This window comes from Dendrobates tinctorius, unplaced genomic scaffold (assembly GCF_039654945.1).
Source record: "Dendrobates tinctorius isolate UK_male_01 unplaced genomic scaffold, ASM3965494v1 ptg000134l, whole genome shotgun sequence".
Classification (NCBI taxonomy): Eukaryota; Metazoa; Chordata; class Amphibia; order Anura; family Dendrobatidae; genus Dendrobates; species Dendrobates tinctorius.
In genome coordinates, this window is record NW_027361802.1 from 7,009,427 (window position 1) to 7,028,042 (window position 18,616).

Sequence of the window (18,616 nt, forward strand, 5' to 3'; positions counted from 1 at the left end):
ACTTTCTGCTTCAAGCCATGCTGTGAATTCCGTCTGTTGCCAGCTCTGTGCCTCTGCTCTCCATGTTTCCAGACTGTGTGTATAGGGGGGCAGCGCCTGAACTCTCTGGTTCTTATGTAGTCAGGGTGCACCTGGGTAATCTGTCCCTGACCAATCACCTGGAGCCCTTGACTATTTAGTTTCACCACTCCCACTGAAACATTGCCTGTGCAATGTCTAATCTCAGTTAGTATCTTGCTGCTGAGGAAGCCAGGCCCTGTTCTGTGTATCTCCTTCTCTGGAGGTTTTCTCCTAGTCTTGCTTTGTGCCTTGTCTGCCTGCCAGGAGGTTGAATATCCTGGCCCTTGAATCTTGTTCCCAGTGCCTTGTCTGTTCTCTGTCTGCCTGCCAGGAGGCAGAATATCCTGGTCCTTGTGTCTTTGTCCCTGTGTCTCTGTCTGAACTCAGTCTTACCTCTGTCTGTCGGTCTCCTTGTCTGTGGTGCCTTCTCTGCCGTGTCTTTCCTTGTGTCCTCCCTATCTGTGCTTCTGCTCCTTAGCCGCTCTGTCTGCACGGCTCCTGCTGCCGCTGCAGAGCCTCTTGCTGCAGCTTCTCTCCACAGACCTTGTGGTTCAGCTTTGCTCCATTCCTGCTGCCGCTGCAGAACCTCTTGCTGCAGCTTCTCTCCACAGACCTTGTGGTTCAGCTTTGCTCCATTCCTGCTGCCGCTGCAGAACCCCTTGCTGCAGCTTCTCTCCACAGACCTTGTGGTTCAGCTTTGCTCCATTCCTGCTGCCGCTGCAGAACCCCTTGCTGCAGCTTCTCTCCACAGACCTTGTGGTTGTGCTTTGCTCCAGTCCTGCTGCCGCTGCAGAACCTCTTGCTGCAGCTTCTCTCCAAAGACCTTGTGGTTCTGCTTTGCTCCATTCCTGAAGCCGCTGCGGAACCTCTTGATGCAGCTTCTCTCCACAGACCTTGTGGTTCAGCTTTGCTCCACTCCTGCTGCCGCTGCAGAACCTCTTCCTGCAGCTTCTCTCTCCACTCCTGCCTTCACCTGCACCTCCTGTGTGAACAGGTCCAAACCTGTTCCTTCATATTCCACGCCTTCCTGCATCCATTCCTGCACCTGCTGTGTGAACAGGTCCCTACCTGTTCTCTCTCAAGCCGTGCCCACCTGTCCTGTGTCTCAAGCCGTGCCCGTCTGTCCTGTGTCTCATACCACGCCAATTTGTCCTGTGTCTCCAAGCCGTGCCCGCCTAACCAGTGTCTCCAAGTCACCCCTGCTTGCCCTGTGTCTGTCATACCTTCTTGCCCTGTGTCTCAGCCTGCCTGTCAGTCACACCTGTCCAAGTGACTTGTCTCAAAATGGGATCAGCAGCCACAGCCAGACACCACCCTGAAGTGGCACCCGACAGCTATCTGCCGCACAAGCCTGACCTCACCATCAGAGGCTCCAGTGAAGACCAAGGTAGCTGTCGCAGTCACGCCCCTTCCAGGGTAGTCTGGTCTGTGGCACAGTGGGGCCACAACCCCCCGGCTCGCGCCATTCAGCCAAGGCGCGAGCGTGACAGTAATAACTCTGGAACGCTTCCATGGATCCTGGTGATCCTGACAGTAGTTTCTCATGACATATTGTACTTCATGATAGTGGTAAACTTTTTATGATATGACTTGCATTTATTTGTGAAAAAATGGAAATTTGGCGAAAATTTTGAAAATATCGCAATTTTCCAACTTTGAATATTCATGCCCTTAAATCACAGAGATATGTCACACAGAATACTTAATAACTAACATTTCCCACATGTTTACTTTACATCAGCACAATTTTGGAACCAAAATATTTTTTGTTAGGATGTTAAAAGGGTTAAAATTTGACCAGCGATTTCTCCATTTTATTTTTAGGGACCACATCACATTTGAAGTCACTTTGAGGAGTCTATATGATAGAAAATACCCAAAAGAGACACCAGTCTAAAAATTGCACCCATCGAGGTGCTTAAAGCAACATTCAAGATGTTTATTAGCCCCTCAGGTGCATCACAGGAATTTTTTTTGAATGTTTAAAAAAAAATGAACATTTAACTTTTTTAAAAAAAAATTAATTCAGGTCCATTTTTTTTATTTTCCAAAGGGTGACAGGAGAAATTAGACCCCAAAAGTTATTGTTCAATATGTCCTGAGTACGCTGATACCCCATATGTGGGGAGTGCAGAACTGTTTGGGCACATGGCAGACTTTTTCTATGCAAAATTGGCTGGAATTGAGATCGGATGCCATATCGCGTTTGGAGAGCCCCTGATGTGCCTGAACAGTGGAAACCCCCCACAAGTGACCCCATTTTGGAAACTACACCCCCCAAGGAACTTATCTAGTTGTGTAGTGAGTACTTTGAACCTCCAAGTGCTTCACAGAAGTTTATAACACCCAGACGTGAAAATAAAAAAATCATATTTTTTCCACAGACATGATCTTTTAGTCCCCAATTTTTTATTTTCCCAAGGGAAACAGGAGAAATTGGACCCCAAAAGTTGTCCAATTTGTCCTGAGTATGATGATACCCCATATGTGGGAGAAAACTACTGTATGGGCACACGTCGGGGCTTGTAAGGGAAATAGTGACGTTTTGGATTGCAGACTTTGATGGATCTGTCTGTGGGCATCATCTCGCGTTTGGAGATCCCCTGATGTGCCTAATGTCACGATCCATTTTTGGATCTGTGGCAGATCTGGGCTCTCATATTAAAACTTTTTTCCTTTCAGGCCTTCGGGGGTTAATATTAGTTTTTGCCCCCGTGGCCGCTGGTGTTACTGCATCATTAGTTGGTCTTCTGGTGAGTTTTTCCCCCTTGGTGGACGCTGGTGTTACTGCATTGTGATTAATTATCTATGCAGGCGGAAACCACTCCCACCTTCCTACATAAGCTCACCAGGTCCACCAACTAACTGTTGGTGATATTGTTTCTCTTTGGAGACCAACCAAGCTGGAGTTCTGGAGCTGACAGAGTTCTGTGGATCTTCAGTTGTCTGCTGTTTTCAAGTGGCTAACTCTGCTATCCTGGAGCATTGCCGCAGAGCAAGCTAGGTCTTGTCTTTCAGTTTATTTAACCCCGAAGTGTCTGTATTACCCTTTCCCTGTTTTTTTGTGCAGTTTACTTTATTCCCTGTCTCACCTCCTGGGGAGGGAGTTGGTTGTTTAGCTCAGGGCTGAACAGGAGATAGGGACAGGTCAGAGACTTGGGCCTCACTACCTTTAAGTGTACAGCCAAGTTAAGGAAAGTCAGGACACCCCCTTAGTCTAAGGGGCAGTTCAGGGGCCCTGGTTCCACATCCCCTGTTTTCCCCTTACTGCCCCGTGACATTATCACTACAGTTGAGCGAAACAGGTTGGTCAAATTCATAAGTCGCAGACTTTCGCTGAAGTCGGGTTTCATGAAATGAAACCCAACCATAGCGTGAGGTCTGCCACGAGGTCAGTGACCAGAGCGCCAAAGTCGCGGTTCAAATGATGCTTCCAGCGCCCTTTTTCAGCCAATGATGGAGGACGCACACTGTGGGCAATGCGATGACATGGGCATCGGTCACCACCATCTTTGAGAAGGGCATGCAAGTGATTGGCTTGCTTTGTGTGGCATCACAGGGGCTATAAAAGGGCATGCACGCCGACCGCCATCTTACTTCGTCTGATCTTAGCATTAGGGAGAGGTTGCAGCTGCTGATTCTGAATAAGGGAGAGCGTTAAGCAGGGAAGAAGAACAAAAAAACTGCTTCTGCTGGTGATTCCCACTGTACAACACAACAGTTTGTGTGCAGTGACAGGGGAGGATATATTTTTGTGCATCAGCTCTGTTGGTTATTAGGCTGCCTTATAAGGCTCCCTGATAGCTGCATTGCTATTTGCACACTGCTGTGCAAACTGATTTTTTAAAAGAAAAAATACTTTTCTTCCTCTTTTCTGCAGTTACCAAGCGTTCATTTTTCCACCCTTTTGTGTGCAGCAGTCCTGCTTATTAGGCTGCCTGCTGCCATACCTGGACTGAGAGCATCAATGTCAGCCTCCTAAAATCTCTAGGGAGCTTCCAATTCTCCCTAATACTATATACACACCTTGTGCCTGGTCATACACCTGCCTATTTCAGCCTGTTAAATTGAGGTGTAATCTATAGTGGGCCTGAGATAATAGTTCAGCCTCCTAAAATCTCTAGGGAGCTTCCAATTCTCCCCAATACTATATACACACCTTGTGCCTGGTCATACACCTGCCTATTTCAGCCATTTAAATTGAGGTGTAATCTATAGTGGACCTGCGATAATATTTCAGCCTCCTAAAATCTCTAGGGAGCTTCCAATTCTCCCCAATACTATATACACCTTGTGTAATATGGAAAAAAATTTCAGCATCCAGATCAGTAATTAGATTAAAAAATTTTTTATTCCTTTATTCCAAAATTTAAAAAAATCATAAGATTCTCCATCATGATAAGAGACGCATCAGGACGTGTAGTTGGACGCGTTTCGGACAAAAAAACAGTCCTTATTCTAAGACAACACATAATACATCTGAACACATGCTTATAAAGGGAAACAAAGGAAGTCAAGGAACAATCAAGACTAAACATAGCCAGCTGATTAATAGAGGGTAGCAAGTCAAAATCACACTTACAAAACACTCAAAATCTCACTCCTAATATTCATACCCGTTGGAACTCTGCTTTGTAACAATAACATCCATTTTGCCTCTCGGCGTAATAATAAATCATTTAAATTTCCACCTACCCTTTTTGTCTGCACCTTCTCTATGGCATTAACCCTAAAGTTGCTGAGATCTCCTTTATGTATATGCAAAAAATGTCGAGAAGCAGCAGACAAACTGCGTGTGGTAGTGTGACCTACGTCATAAACGTGCTCGGAAATACGACGTCTCAAGGTGCGTGAAGTATTTCCCACATACTGAATATTACAATCCACGCATGTTATGACATAGATCACACCAGTAGAACCACAGTTCAAAAAAGATTTTATTTTAAATTCCTTTCCATTAACAGAAGATACTATTTTTTCTGTGTTCCACATAAACCTACATAGCCCACAGTTTTTCTGAGCACATTTAAAAGATCCACAAGTGGGTAACCAATTAGTTATACTTGCTGAACTGTCTGAAAAAATTTTATTAGCATGTCTATTGGCACTAGTATGATCACTTGGAGATACCTTATTAGCAATAGTTTTATTCCTCCTTGAAACAAATCTGATCCCATCCTTCAGTATATTCTTTAATGTATCATCAACATACAAAATAGGGAGGAATTTTTTAATAATATGAACAATCCTGTAGTAGTCAGTACTAAAATTAGTTGAAAAAACAATAGGTGACCGACCCTCCACAGAATTTGGTGTTTTTCTGCTTTCCTTCTGCAAATAATCCTCTCTACTTTTTTCATCCGTTCTATGCTTAGCTTTCTGAATGTCTACCTTAGTATAACCCCTCTTTATAAAACGTTTACCAATGATCTCACATTGTTTATCGTATAAATTAGGCGTGGTACATGTTCTTTTTGCTCTTACAAACTCCCCTGTAGGTATATTGGCTATAACATGACGTGGATGACAGCTAGATGCGTGTAACAGTGAATTACCTGCCGTAGATTTTCTAAAAATATCACAATCAATCTTTTTTTCTTCCAAATTTGCCGACAAAAGAATATCCAAAAACGAAATTGTCTTGGCATCAAATTGATATGTGAAACGTATATTGCATGGATTATTATTAATATAGAACATGAAATTCTCAATATTAAATACATCACCATCCCACACAATTATAACATCATCAATAAATCTCAAAAAAAGAAAAATATCAGAAGAAAAAGGATTTTTTTCAGAAAAAATATACTCCTCCTCCCACCAGGCCATAAAAATATTAGCAAGAGACGGCGAAAACTTGGAACCCATGGAACAGCCTTGCACCTGTAAATAAAGATCATCCAAAAAAGAAAAAAAATTGTTTTTTAACAAAAAATAGGTCACTTCAATCAAATACATCTGTAAATCTTCTGAAAAATTACTGTATTTCTGTAAATAAGTAGTAAGAGCCAAAATAGCCAAATCATGTGGGATGGAAGTGTACAAACTTTGTACATCACAAGTGAGCCAACAAAAGGAACTTCGCCATTCCACCTGAGAAAAAATACTAAGAACATGCTTGGAATCCTGCACATAGCTAGGTGAAATAGTGGCTAGAGGTTTTAATCTTGCATCCAACCATTCTGACAAATTTTCATTAAGAGATCCTATGCCCGATATGATAGGACGAAACAAAGGTGGAAAAACCTCCTTATGAACTTTTGGAAGTGCATGTAACAAAGGAACTCTGGGATATAAAGGACAGAAAAATTCACATTGTTTTTGATTAAAAATTCCCAAACTAAAACCCCTATGTAACAATTCCTGTAATTCCATTCTGATGTTATCTGTAGGGTTATAATTAATTCCCTTGTATACCTCACTATTAAAAAGCATAGCCCTCACCTCTCTTTCATACAGCCCAGTATCTAATATGGTCACAGATCCCCCCTTGTCAGAATTTCTTACCACAATATTAACATTAGCAGATAACAAATCAAGTGCCTGTTTCTCAGTACGAGAAATGTTAGAACGACCATTCTGATTAGCATTATAGATTTTCATAAGTTCATCCTCAACAAGAAATTGAAAATCATCCATAACTTGCAATTTTGACTGCTCAGGATAATATCTAGGATTAGGGACTCTAGAGGAAAAATTAACATCAGTTAAATACATTAACTTAGAACCAGATTCAGACAAGTCCCTCAAATTCTTTAGGGTAACTTGCTCCTGGAAAGAAGTAGGCATAAATTCCGCAGGAACTTTATCAACATATTCATCATTGATATTGGAAGTTTTTTCACGTTCCACATCTTCTGCAAAAAAATGTCTCCTAAGAGTCAATCTTCTCATAAAGTGATTAACATCAAGCATAGTGTTGAATAAGTCCATTTTCGCTGTAGGCACAAAATTAAGACCCCTTTCAAGGATATTAATTTGATCATTCGATAAAATCGATGCAGAAAGGTTCAGGACTGTAAAATTATCAGTTGTATCTAAGCATGCTTGTTCCGCGCTGATCTCCTGAATTCTCTTATGATGGGAGTGTTTCCTCCCTGATCTCCTCTGACGTTTCTTTTTCCTGAACAGTTTTTTGAAAAACTACTGCTTTGTGAAATCAGCTGCCCCACATCCCGTGCACACATAGAACTGTTAGATGGTAAATTCTCAGTATCGGAAGTGTCAGTATTAACATCCGTATTATCCATATCCGTTGAGGAAAAGCTTACCCTATTATCTCTGCGTTTGAGAATGGAAGGGTGAATGTTATTACGTTTTCTTCTATAATCATGCCAGTCATAAATATGATTATTCTGGTAATCAGTTTTATCTCTTCTGAATTTCTTTTCCTTTATCACTGTAATAGAGTCCTCCATTTTGCTCAGACTGTCATTAATTTTATCTCTAGCCATTATAAAAGAAGAAGAATCTTTATATTTCACCAAATCACTTTCAATCATTTTAATAGATTCCTCCAAAGTTAACATCTTGGCTTCCTCTCTCTTCACAATCAAATTCATCAGCTTAGTAGAACAGTCACTAAGAATATTGTCCCATTCTTTTACAAATTCAGGGTCATATTCCGTAGTAGGGCGCTTCTTAATGCGCAAACCTCTTGGAATCATATTGCTGCTTATATAAGCCTGTAAGGTTTTGTGGTCCCACCACACCCTGAGTCGTGATGACATAAGTTTTTCAAGTTCCCACATAAGTGGTTTCAAATCCTTTCCATCCTCAGGTGTAAAGGCATGGATAGTAGAAAAAATGTTGGCAGCCTTGTCTAGTCGTTGCCGACTGTTCACATTGAAAAAATCATCACTGATAATGTCATCAGAAATATTGGTAGCTATCTCCAAATTCATATTTATGAATAATAATGGATATGTCAAAATCAAATTAAGGGGAGCACGAAAAATAGGGAATCCAAACAGTAAGGTAAAAAAAGAAAATTTTTTCAGCTCACCTTGTACCTTGCTATACAGTACCATATAGCTGGTGGTATTTTGGGTACATTTTTCCAAAAATGAGGAAGTATGGTGGAAGAGGCCGTGGAAGTGGGCGGTAGTTGCCAGCTGGTACTGATGATGGTGGTGGTGCATATGCTGGTAGTGGCAAAAGCACAATAGCACCTAAGGCAGGAGGTGTTGAGCCTGGGAGTAGGTAAACCGCTTTTAAAGCCGGAGCTGCAGGAACAAGTTTTGGCTTACATTGCTGACACAGCCTCCAGCTCTATCGCCTCTTCTTCTGAAGTTTCAAAAAATAAAAGCACTGAGTCGTCAGTGGAGGCTCCTGGTCAGGAACAACACCTTTCCTTGGGTCCTTCACCCCTACCAAAAGTGAAGGATGCGGCAGGCCACACTACAGATTACTCCATGGAGCTCTTTTCACATACCATGCCTGGGTTATCAAGTCAAATTGTGAATTCCCCAGTCCAAGATGAATCTGACATGGAGTGTGGGTGGCCAGCCAGGGCAGTGGGGTTAATCGGTACCTGGCCGGTGTCTCAGAGGAATGTGTCACGGTGGTGGTGACCCGGTCCGTGGCCCTGGGCGTCCATGCAAAGGGGTGAATAACGTTTATAGGTGAATGTTACGTTATGCCACATGTGGTTTCTGATTAGATTGACCAGCGCTACAGTGTTGCTTCTCTGGGACAGATGTTGTGGTGAAGCTAAGATGTAGAAGCCCTGCACAGGTAGGGCTGTAATCGCAGGGCAGATGAAAGAGTTGGTAGATGGTGTGCAGTGCAGGATGTAGCAGAGCCGTGCGACAGGCGCAGGAAAAGGTGACAGACACAGTCGTGCAGTTCCTTTACCTGTACTTGGTAAGTGCCGTCCAGGACCGAGAGTACAGATGAAGAAGGAGTTGGTCAGCCTGGAAGCAAATTAGGAATTCTCTCTGCAGATAGGTAGTGTGGCCTCCGTTCTAGCGCTTATCTGAGGTACTTGCAGTACTGAATTCACTGAAGTTCCCCCTGTTGACTCTCTTTTGGAACTTTCTCGTATGGCAGGCAGCCGTAGCCTTTTCCTTCTGGCTTACACTAGTCGCTGCTGGGGCCTCCGAGCCTTAGTTGGGAACAGAGCATTTACAGCTGCTACTTCCTCTGGTTTCTGCTGCAGGACCGTCAGTGTCCCTACAAACTCGGAGACCGGAATCTGGACCATGCGCTCCAGCTAGGAGTGAGCCTTAACTCTGCTCATCCTCCAGCTCCCCTTCTCACGTCCACACACTTCCCCTTCCCTTCACAGACTGCCCTAACTTCCCTCCTCCCGACCACAGAGAGCAGCTCCTCAGCAGTCAGGTTCAGAGCGCTCCCGGCTGGCCTGGAGTGGGAACTGTGTTGTGTGTTGGCTTAACTGCTAGAGAGATCCTTCGCTGCTGCCAAGCATGACATCACACTCACTAGGAAGAAGGTAATGCCACTGTGGCGACCGTACTCCTGGGGGCGCCACAAGTGCACTGATGCCCAGCCACTGCTAGATGATTCTGCTGGTACATTGACCCAGACCACTACATTTACCTCGCACTCTACACAGCCAGAATCTGACCCTGATGAAACTCAGGTTCCCCTTCCCGCATACTATACCACCTTACACGGTGACAAAGAGGAAGGTGCAGATAAAAGTGCAGGTTCCTTGAGCAGGTGGAGGGGCCTACTCATGGGCGACGGCTCTGGCACAGGGCCCCTCATAGTACGCAAAAGTGTCTCTGCTGGTGGGAGGGCCCACCCGCTGTCAGACACACCGCCAAACTATGAGGGGCCTTGTGCCACTGCCGTCGCCAACTAGTGGGCCCCCCCTGATTGCTCAGGATCACAGTACTTGGAAAGTTGAAATACTTACCTCTCCCTGCTCCATCGCCATGACATCTTCACGTCTGAACGCCCCCTGCCTAAACAGTCCAAGTGCAGAGAAATGGAAGATGGGGACGACGAGGAGTCCAGACTAGTACAGGGATTACCCAGCGAGGAGACTTATTTAATTGTTTTAAAGGTTGGGAGCAATTATTGGGGAGCACTATACTCTGGAGAATGATATATGGGGCCCACCATACACTGGAGCATTCCAAAGGTGGACATCAGACACTGGAGCAGCATTTACTGGGCCCATTATACACTGGAGCATTAGAAATGGGGCCCATTATATATTGAGCATTATTTGGGCCCATAAGACTTTGGAGCTTCATCCATGGGGACCAACATATAATGTAGCATTATGTGGAGCTCATCATATACTGTATTGAACATTATATGGGACCAATGATTTTGTAAGGAGAAATATATGGGCCTCATTACTCTGTATAGCGCACTATGCGGTGGCCATAATACTGTATGGAGTAATGTACTGTCATCACACTGTTGACTCATGCAGTCTGTTATCTATTGGTATACCCAGGTCTTCTTCACCCGTGCTGTTGTTTAGTTCTATTCCTCCCATACTATAGATGTATTTTTTTGTCCAAATGTAGAATCTTGCATTTCTCCCTGTTAAATATCATTCTATTAGTCACTGCCCATTATTCAAGCTCATCTAGATCCTTCCGAATACTTTCTTGTCTTCTCTAGTGTAAAGCCCCCTTCTAAAAATGCAAGATCGCTGAAGCGTCACCGATTTTGTGACGCAACAGCGATCTCACCAGCGATCTCGCTGTGTGTGGTACACATCAGCGACCACCCCCCCCCCGCCAGATATCGCTGATCGTGCAAGAATGTCCTGGGACATTTTTTGATCATTGGTCTCCCGCAGGCCAGCATGCATCGCTGCATGTGGCAGCAAGAGACCAACGATCAGCAAGCTCCCAGCGCTGTAAGCAGACACTGGGAGCTGGTATCCAGGGTAAACAGCGGGTAACTAAGCTCCGCACGTGCTTAGTTACCCCCTGTTTACCCTGGATACCAGCTCCCAGCATGAGCACGCAGGTATCCAGGGTAAACAGCGGGTAACTAAGCGCAGCGCGTGCTTAGTTACCCGGTGTTTACCCTGGATACCAGCGTGCTTGCTGGTCCTGGTCGCTGGTGAATCTACCTGTTTGGCAGCTTACTAGTCTTTGAGTGGTGTGACAGTTTCTTACTGACCTGTTCATTTTTTGTGCATGTCTCATGTGTTCTTAATCCATTAATTTCTTGCTTATGCAAGCTTTGGGAGATCCCCGCCTCTCTCTTGTGGGACATGCACATAAGGAGCCATTTTGCCCAGTGTGCCCATACCGTGCAGCGCCTTTCTGAATCCTGCTCATGTAGGTATTGTTCACATGACCAAGCTTTAAATACATTAGATAGGACTGCTCCGTGAAGGGTTACCGTGACATGGTGGAGTGGCTTAGTATACATTTTTTGCAAAAAAACGGATCAACTAAATACCCTGTGTTTGTTATCATCTTTTACTAGAACTTGCTGCTTACTGTTACATATATATTACAACAGAGTATTCATGCACGTTTGTCATACTGTGTGTTTTTTCTGTGTCTTAGTCTTTGGGTAGTGTGAAAAGTTTCTTACTGATCTGTTCATTTTTTGTGCATGTCTCATGTATTCTTAATCCATTAATTTCTTGCTTATGAAAGCTTTGGGAGATCCCTGCCTCTCTCTTGTGGGACATGCACATAAGGAGCCTTTTTGCCCTGTGTGCCCACACCAGTTTCTTACTGACCTGTTCATTTTTTGTGCATGTCTCATGTGTTCTTAATTTACTAGCAACCAGGTACTGACCACCAGCGATCCTGACCAGGTCGTATCGTTGTCGGGATCTCTGGTGCGTCACTAAGTGAGACGGGACCCTAAGCTATCCCTCCTAATGTTGCATCGTCTGAAAATTTGATTAGTTTATCTTCAGTTCCCTTATCTAGATCTTTTATAAACATGTTAAACAACACTGGGGCCAGGACAGGTTGTGGTCAGGACCTTTCAGGCACTGTATAGCCTCCTGCTCCCACATTATGTGTGGCATTACCTTCTCTAGAGCTGACCACAGGAAAAGCTAATTTGGCTCCAGGTGATGTTTTTGACTACTCTGTGAATCAATGATGCCAGAAACCTTCTCCTGTAATGACCTCAACTCTTTGCACTTGTCTGGTTCTGAGATGTTAAGGCTTTCTTCAACTCAGAATCATCATCATCGTTAACTTTATCAGCAAATTGGCTTACAATTGCTTCTGTGTGTGAAAAGACGAGCATTTCTTGGCCTCCCACATTATTACTACTACGAGGTATACGCTAACCTAGAGTATTATAGTCATGAATAGTGTTGAGCGATACCATCCGATATCGTGAAATATCGGATCGGATTGGATCGGACCGATACCAAAAAAGTATCAGGTATCGCCGATTCCGATACCGAAAACCAATGCAAGTCAATAGGACAGAAATATCGGAATTAAAAAAAACCTTTCTTTCCTTGTAGGTTAATTCTACATGAAGAAAAACAACTAAGAATAATGTAGAATGTATTGGGGGAGGTGGAGGAGACATTAAAGGCATAGAGGTTTAGCCCAATCAAATGGAATAGCAGGAATATTTTTATTTTTTTTTAAAGACGTTTGGAGTTACAAAGATATTGACTATGTTAACCTTTGTTATATTTTGTCAGATATGTATGTTTTACTACTTCCAAGCTCTTCACCTTCTTTTTTACTTCTCCCACACTTTCTCCTTCGTGATCCTCAGCAGCAGCAGCATCTTTTTCATCAACTTCTTCTTCACCTTATTCATCTTCTTCTTCTTCACCTTCTTCCTATTATTCTTTTTTTTACATTCTTCATATTCTTCTTATTCAACTATTATACTTCTTCATATTCTACTTCTTCATCTTCTTCCTATTCTTTTTCTTCATCATATTCTTATTTGTGACAGGCATTCCTGTAGTTGTTATCTATAAAAGTTTGAAGATTACACCAGCCGTTCTGCCTGTCACAAAAGATTTACAACAGGATTTGTCCGCGTTCAGTTTGGCCTGCAGCAGCAGGTATTTTCCATTTTCCACCCCCATACACTGCTTAGTCTTCTGCTTATAATTTAGATAATATCTTTTGCTCTGATTTTTAGTCTTATGCTTAATGTTCTTCTGTTTTTTGTTCTTCTGCTTTTTGTTCTTCTGCTTCTTGGTCTTCTGCTTCTTGGTCTTATGTCCCTTGTTGTTCTGTATCTTGGTGGTTGTCTTCATGTTCTTTGTCCTCTTGGTCATCTTCTTCAGGGTCATCTTTTTGGCCTTCTTCGGGGTGGTCTTCCGGGTCGTCGTCTTCAGGGTCGTCGTCAGGGAGATCCAGAGTGATAACCAAAAACCATTTTCAAAGCTTGAACTGGGAAATGTAGCAGAAGGTACAAGAAGGCTGAGGAACTGCCGAGAACCAGCTGATGGTACTGGAACCCGGATGGGTAGCAGAAGGAACAAGAGCCAATGGCACTACCGAGGACCAGCTGACGGTGCTGGAACCCGAAGGGGCACCAGAAGGAACAAGAGCCAATGGCACTACCGAGGACCAGCTGACTGTGCTGGAACCTGGTTACTAAGCAGGAGGTACCTGTGCTAGAAAGCACTACCAAGAACCAGCAGACGTTGCTGGAACTCGGATACCGAGAAGGAGGCACCTAAGCCAAAGGCACTGCCGAGAACCAGCTGACAGTGCTGGAACCCAGATGGGTAGCAGAAGCTGCAAGAGCCAATGGAACTAGCAAGGACCAGCTGACGATGCTGGAACCCGGAGGGGCAGCAGAAGGAACAAGAGCCAATGGCATTACAGAGGACCAGCTGATGGTGCTGGAACCTGGTTACTAAGCATGAGGTACCTGTGCTAGAAAGCACTACCAAGGACCAGCAGACGTTGCAGGAAGTCGGATACCGAGAAGGAGGCACCTAAGCCAAAGGCACTGCTGAGAACCAGCTGACGGTGCTGGAACCCGGATGCGTAGCAGAAGCTGCAAGAGCCAATGGAACTAGCTTGGTCCAGCTGACGGTGCTGGAACCCGGATGGGTAGCAGAAGGTACCCATGAAAAACAAAGTTGCAAGGCCGCGAGCCTGCCACAGTTACCGAAACCCACAGTCCTACAGGGGGTGCTTGTCCTATTGGCACTACGGAACCAGCCTTTGTTGCCAGATCCCGCTGCCCACATAGGAAGCTCATAAAATGCAGGCACCATAGACTCGGCTAACCCGACCGCAACACGACAGGACAACGTATTGGTGGCAAAGTGACGTTGACACTACCCGGAAACAGCAGGCGTGCTGGAACCAGGCTGGGCAGGAGGGAGTACCTGTGCCAAACACACTGCCGAGAACCAGCTGACGGTGCTGGAACCCGGATGGGTAGCAGAAGCTGAAAGAGCCAATGGAACTAGCGAGGACCAGCTGACGGTGCTGGAACCTGGTTACTAAGCAGGAGGTAACTGTGCTAGAAAGCACTACCAAGGACCAGCAGACGTTGCTGGAACTCAGATACTGAGAAGGAGGCACCTAAGCCAAAGGCACTGCCGAGAACCAGCTGACGGTGCTGGAACCCGGATGGGTAGCAGAAGCTGCAAGAACCAATGGAACTAGCGAGGACCAGCTGACGGTGCTGGAACCCAGAGGGGCAGCAAAAGGAACAAGAGCCAATGGCACTACCGAGGACCAGCTGACGGTGCTGGAACCTGGTTACTAAGCAGGAGGTACCTGTGCTAGAAAGCACTACCAAGGACCAGCAGACGTTGCTGGAACTCAGATACCGAGAAGGAGGCACCTAAGCCAAAGGCATTGCCGAGAACCAGCTGACGGTGCTGGAACCCGGATGCGTAGCAGAAGCTGCAAGAGCCAATGGAACTAGCTTGGACCAGCTGACAGTGCTGGAACCCGGATGGGTAGCAGAAGGTACCCATGAAAAACAAAGTTGCAAGGCGGTGCTTGTCCTATTAGCACTACAGAACCAGCCTTTGTTGCCAGATCTCGCAGCACACATAGGAAGCCCATAAACTGCCCGCACCATAGACTCAGCTAACCCGACCGCATCACGACAGGGCAACGTATTGATGGCAAAGTGACACTGACACTATCCGGAAACAGCAGGCGTGCTGGAACCAGGCTGGGTAGGAGGGAGTACCTGTGCCAAAGACAATGCCGGGAAACAGGTGGCGGTGCTAGAACCCAGGGAAAATACTGCAAACAGAGTGGAGACAGAGGCCTAATTGGAGCAAGTTTAAAATCTGTAGTTGTGTGAGTGTGGACAGAGCAGGAGAAATTGCCGGACACAGAGCTGGGGATCAGATGACATTTCCGAACCCCAATAACACTGGAGCATATGTTGACTGTGCAGACGGCACTTCTGAGCAGCAACTGGTGATGTTGGAGCCCAGGGTCAATCGGAGTGTAGGCTGAGGCCTAATTTCATCAAGTTTAATATCTGTAGTGGGAATGTGGACAGAGCAGGAGACATTGCCGGACACACATCAGGGGATCAGCTGACGTTACTGAAGCCCAGTAACACAGGAACAAGTGTTGATTGTGCAGATGGCACTTCTGAGCAGCAACTGGCGGTGTTGGAGGCAAGGGTAAATACTAAAGACAGAGTGGAGCCAGAGGCCTAATTGGAGCATTTAAATCAGTAGTAGTGTGAATGTGGATGCAACAGTAGACATTGCCGGACACACAGCAGGGGAGCAGCTTTTGTTACTGAACCGCACTTACACAGGAGCTAGTGTTCTTCTCTGTGCAGACGGCACTTCTGAGCAACAACTGGCGGTGTTGGAGCCCAGGGTCAATCATGGAGTAGGCTGAGGCCTACTTGGAGCAAGTGTAATATCTGATGCAGTTTGAATGTGGAGGGAGCAGGAGATATTGCCGGACACACAGCAGGGGAGCAGCTGGCGTTACTGAACCCCACTTACACAGGAGCTAGTGTTTTTCTCTGTGCAGACGGCACTTCTGAGCAACAATTGGCGGTGTTGGAGCCCAGGGTCATTCATGGAGTAGGCTGAGGCCTACTTGGAGCAAGTGTAAAATCTGATATAGTTTGAATGTGGAGGGAGCAGGAGATATTGCCGGACACACAGCAGGGGAGCAGCTGGTGTTACTGAACCCCACTAATACAGGAGCTAGTGCTTTCTCTGTGCAGATGGCACTTCTGAGCAACAACTGGCGGTGTTGGAGCCCAGGGTCATTCATGGAGTAGGCTGAAGCCTACTTGGAGCAAGTTTTATATCTGATGTAGTTTGAATGTGGAGGCAGCAGGAGATATTGCCGGACACACAGCAGGGGAGCAGCTGGCATTACTGAACCCCACTAACACAGGAGCTAGTGTTTTTCTCTGTGCAGACGGCACTTCTGAGCAACAACTGGTGGTGTTGGAGCCCAGGGATTACAGTTCAGGTGATAGAAACATGAACACAACAGGAGACCTGGATACTGTTGCCAACCAATTATTTATTCTGGAAGAGGACTGGCAAATTCCGGCGAGATCCAGGCCTTGTTCATTTTCAGAAAAGTAAGCTGGTCAACGTTATCGGAGGATAGTCGCATGCGACGGTCTGTTAGTACACCACCTGCGTCACTAAAGACGCATTCCAATAATACACTAGCAGCAGGGCAAGCCAGCACCTCCAATGCATACTGGCTAAGCTCTGGCCATATATCCAGCTTAGAGACCCAAAATTTGAAAGGGGAAGAGCCGTCTGGGAGTACACTGACAGGGCAAGATATGAAGTCTGTCACCATCTGACGGAAACGTTGCCTCCTGCTGACTGGAGCCGTCTATGATAGTGTAGACATTTGTGGCGGGCACACAAAACTTTGCCACATTTGGGCCATACTGGTCTTGCCTTGTGCTGAGGTGCTGCCTCTGCTCCCTCTTTGTGCAGAGCTTCCTCCACTGCCTCGACGCACAGAGCTGCTTTGTAAAGCACTAGCAGCACTGCTCTCGGGTGGAATGGAGAACATGATGGAATGCACCAGTGTGTCTTGGTACTCCCGCATTTTACGCTCCCGGTTCAACGGTGTTATGAGGCTTTGTAAGTTGTCCCGGTAGCGATTATCTAGGAGGGTGTACACCCAATAATCAGACGTGTTGAGAATGTGGGTGATGCGACGGTTGTTTCTCAGGCACTGCAGCATGAAATCAACCATGTGCTGCAGACTCCCAACTGGCCAAGAAACGCTGTCCCCTGCTTGAGGCGTCATCTCTGCCTGCTCTGCATCACCCCACCCTCGCTGTACATACTGACTACTAGAGCATTGTGTACCTCCCTCCTCTGGAGAGATGTCTTCCTCCTCCATTAACTCCTCCTCATCCTCCTCACAAAGGGTCCCCTGCCTAGGCCTTTGTGAGGAACCACGTTGCGCAGACTGTCCAGAAGCAGATGGCATTTGTGACTCCTCATCCTCCACCTCTTCCAAAACCTCCTCCCTTAGTGCTTGCAGTGTTTTTTGAAGCAGGCAGATAAGGGGGACAGTCATGCTGATTAGTGCATCATCTGCTCTCGCCATCCACGTGGAATCATCGAAGGCACGCAAAACGAGGCAGATGTCCTTCATAGAGGCCCACTCAGTGGTGCTGAAGTGTGACCGGTGCACAGTGCGACTTGTTTGCGCCTGATGCAGCTGGTACTCCATTACTGCTGCCTGCTGCTCACACAACCGCTCCAACATATGTAACGTTGAATTCCACCTTGTGGATAGGTCACATATGATGCGATGTTCCAGAAGGCGGAATCAGCGCTGCAGAGCTGCAATGCGCGATCTTGCCATGCTGGAACGCCGCAAGTGAGCGCACTCTATGCGGACCTTGTGCAGCAGTGCATCAAGATCCGGATAGTCCCTCAGAAAGCTCTGCATGACCAAGTTCAGCACATGTGCCAGACATGGGATGTGAGTGAGGTTGCCTAGACCCAGAGTTGCCACCAGATTTCGGCCATTGTCACACACTAGCAAGCCTGGCTGGAGAATCGCTGGCACAAACCACACGTCGCTCTCCTGCTTGATGGCATTCCAGAGCTCCTACGCTGTGTGGCTTCGATTCCCCAAAGAAATTAATTTCAGTACGGCCTGTTGACGTTTGGCCACGGCTGTGCTCATATCAGTTGTAACAGGCTCCTGCAACGCTGTTTCTGAGGAACTGGAGTATGAGGAGGAGTCAATGTGTACAGACTGGATTCCTGCAATCCTTGGAGTTGGCAGAACACGTACAGCGCCACTCTCAAGATCTGTACCCGGCTCCACAACATTGACCCAATGGGCAGTGAGGGAAAGGTATCGTCCCTGTCCATGGTTACTGGTTTACGCATCGGTGGTCAGGTGTACCTTGCTACTGACGGCGATAAGTAGCGCATGTTTAATTTTTCCCTCCACATGCTTTTGCAGGGCAGGGACGGCTTGCCTGCTGAAATAAAAGCGGCTGGGCACAGTGTATTGTGGGACTGCCAATGCCATGAAGTTACTTAAGGTGTCAGTCTCCACCAGCCTGAATGAGAGCATTTCAAGGGCCAGTAGTTTGGCAATGCCAGCATTCAGAGCCTGTGCTCGGGGATGGTTTACCAAGTATGGCCACCTTTTCT